The sequence below is a fragment of the Triticum dicoccoides genome, chromosome 7A (assembly GCF_002162155.2).
Source record: "Triticum dicoccoides isolate Atlit2015 ecotype Zavitan chromosome 7A, WEW_v2.0, whole genome shotgun sequence".
Classification (NCBI taxonomy): Eukaryota; Viridiplantae; Streptophyta; class Magnoliopsida; order Poales; family Poaceae; genus Triticum; species Triticum dicoccoides.
Window position 1 is genome coordinate 737,241,079 of NC_041392.1, and position 3,788 is coordinate 737,244,866.

The window sequence follows — 3,788 nt, forward strand, 5'->3', positions numbered from 1 at the left end:
TAACATCAGTACAAACACAAGCGCTCATATACACGCGAACATACACTCACTTCTATGAACGCACACACGCACACCCTACCCCTATGAGCACCTCTGAATGACTGAGCTGACATATCATCTTGAGATTTACAAAGTCACCGTAGGCGCCTCGTCGTCGACAGGAACGTCTCCTCCCACTGAATGCGCATCGCCAGAAATCCTAAAATAAATCCAGAAATAAATGCGAGCACCAGGATTTGAACCCTGATGGGCTAGGGATACTACAGTCCCTCTAACCATCCAACCACACTTGTTTGAACCAAAGTCCCCAGTGATATATAGATGATTCATACGTGCTGCATACATGCGTATCTCATAACATGAAGCCGCACCAGAGAAGTAAAGTTGATGCATCAGGGCATCTTAGAGACAGACCCTCAAACCGCCCGCAACTGGCCGGACCGCGTGGTCTAGACATGATTTGCGATCCAATGCGGGGGTGTACCGGTCCACCGAGCGGTCCAAACGTACTTTTTCTGGCAAACCCGAGACAAATGTGGGGGGGGGGGCCTTGCAGGAGTTCGGGCAGCAACCACGTAGGCTCCGCACCCCCGACCCATCCAAAACTCTTTCTGGACTCGTGCCTCCATCCTCCCCATTTTCCTCCTTCCTTCTTTCTCTCTTGCCTTCGCTGCAGCTCCACCACCCCGGCCGTCACGCCACACCCCCGCTGAATCTCTATGTCTTTGTCACCACCGGTATTCTAGTCGGGCTCCACCCCGCTTCTCCTCCGTCGTCGTTCAACCCCTGTCCTCCTTCCACCCCGCCAGGTACTATCCGCTACTGCTATACTCACCATGCCCGTCAACTATTCGATGAATTGCCGGAGCTAAAAAAGTTTTTGCTTCTTCTTTCAAGCAATGGATTCCGATTTGGAGTACATATACGACCACTATTTTGAGTCGTCTGACGGCTTGTCCGACAAGGAGGACTACACAGATGAGACAATGATGATGCAAGCGATCATTTAAGAGGTGGAGTGTGTGAAGGAGGATGTTCTCAATTTCAAGGGGATCCATCAAGAGCCATCGAGTGCTCAACGCAATAGGGCGCGCGACCATTTGACACTGATGGCGGACTACTTGGCCCCTAGTGCACTCTTCGCTGACCATTTCCAATTGTGATTTCGGATGTGCAAGACTGTCTTCGATCGTTTGTACCATGACGCCTGGTCTTATGATCACTACTTCATCTTGAAGAAGGACGTCGTGGGAATGGTTGGCTTCTGTGGTTACCACAAGAGCATGGCCGCACATCTGATGCTTGCATATGGTACGGCAGATGATTCGTGGGACGAGTAACTACGGATGGTCAGGTTTGCAACTATCATGGTCAAGGTATTTGGACATCATTACCTGAGAGAACCAACTGTGGCAAACACTGAGAGGCTCTTGGCAACCTCAGAAGCAAGAGGGTGACGAGGTTTGCTTAGATCTCTTGACTATATGCATTGCAAATAAAAGAACTGCCTGAAGGTCGTACAAGGGCAATATCAGTGTCATGTTAATAAGCCCACCATAATTCTTGAAGCAGTTGCATCACAATAATTTTTGGATTTGGCACGCTTTCTTTGGCATGCACGGGTCTCATAGTGACATCAATGTGCTGCAGCGATCATCATTGTTTGTGAGGCTCGCCGAAGGAAAAGCTCCTCTGTGGGCTACTATCTGGTTGACATGAGTACAATATGGGCTACTATCTGGTTGGCAGTATATATTATTTGTGGGCTACCTTTGTCAGCACTATGTTTAACCAGTTGGCCTGAAAAAGTCTCACTTTTGCCCAAAGACAAGAAGCATCTAGAAAGAATGTCGAGCGGGCATTTGGAATTCTGCAGGACCGTTCTGCAGTTGTTCATGGACCTGCTAAACAAAGGGATCTGGAGACCTTGTGAGAGGTGATGACATGTGTGATCGTGAACAACATGATCGTCGAGGATGGGAGTCAGGATGCTGCCGCGGCTCTAAAATTTGACAACATGGGTGATCCTATCGAACTTCTAGACCAGAATTTTGCCATATTTGAAGAGTTTAGTCAAATGCAACAAAAATATTCTGCATCAACCAACTCACGAACAGCTGGAGGAAGAACTGGTCCCTAAAGCATCAATTGGCGCTTAAAGGGGACAAGAACGTTGAAATGTTACATTTGAACTTTTTAAAATTTGAACTAGTGCTGCATATGGATATTTGAACGGCTGTACTCCATGTATGCGGCTATTCGAACGTCTAAACTCTATGTATGCGGCTATTTGAACGTGTTGACTTTTATAAAAATGAGGGAGGCCGAATGTATGCAGGCAGCTTTGGATGGCGGCCACTCGCATATGTATTTGCGGACTGGTCCCCCTGTCCATGGAAGGATGTGGAAGAAAATTTGTAGGTCGTCATTGAAAATACCGTGAGGGAGATATAGATAGTGGGAGTAGATGCACAAAAGAGCGGCAAGATTGACCTAGGTTGCTAATTAATCAAAGCACAGACTTACGTACGCAGAGGTCGGGGTGCTATTCTCTTATAACATAACTTACCAAGACAACCTAACATATAACATGGGACTGATCAAAAATGTAATGTATGATCCATCACTCACTTACAATAGATAGATAGATAGATAGATAGATAGATAGATAGATAGATAGATAGATAGTTGTTGCTTTCCACAATGTACTACTTTGTTAAGTTAATCACGCATCCTGTATCGAACGAATGGAGTTGTATTTTGCATGCAGACATTAACCCCAATTAAAAGGATGATCACTTGGTTCAAAAGTCCATATTGTGCTTCTATTGTTCTTCTCAGCTCTTGTCGTTTTGCGCCAAAAATGGCGACTCGGCAGCCGGCAGGGTGCATCACAGAGCAAGGGCAAAATTAAGCGTGGTTCCTTGATAAGACAGTGTTTTCACTATAAGATACTATGTCGATATCTCCTTCAATAAAAATAATAGCAGGTCGCCATTACTAGGATTAGGGCTAGGGTACCGGCGTACTGCACTTCCATGTACGCCGATGACGTGGCCATCCTCCTCAACCCAGTCCGGCAGGGGGTGCTTGCACTGCGATCTATCCTTAGTGCTTTTGGAGACACCACTGGACTCAGAGTTAATTTCAGCAAGAGCATCGTAATGGCCATTAATGGAGACCGCTTCAACATCGACGATGTGGCTGGGTCCCTGGGGGCCATGTGTGCGTCTTTCCCGTGCAAATATCTTACGTATCATGGCAAGTACATGGAGTTTTCCTTACGTATCATGGCAAAGTATGAACATGCTTTACCCAAAATATGGCAAATTTTAATTTTCCTTGATCGCATGACAATTTAATAGTTTTTGGCATGTCTCAAATTTTTCCATGGCAAATTTTAGTTTCTCATGAAATCTGATGGTCAAATTCATATACCTTGACGACAAATTAGTGTAACAAACCATGGCAAACTCTTTCCTCCATAGTAGCATCGTAAAGTCTTTAATAGTATATCATGGCAATTTTCTTTCTTTGTAACATGGTAAACAAAAAAAATAACTTTTTAGGGTACCATGGCAATTGAAGTTCATGGAGCATGGCAAATGTAGGTTGTGTATCATGGCAATTTTATTTCTTTACAACATGGCAAATGTATATTTTTTTATGGGACCATGGCAATTTTGGTTCATGGAGCACGGAATTCTAGTTTATGGATCATGTCTATTTTATTTCTTTGCGACATGGCAGCAAAGTAATTTTTGTGGAACCATGGCAATTTAAATTCA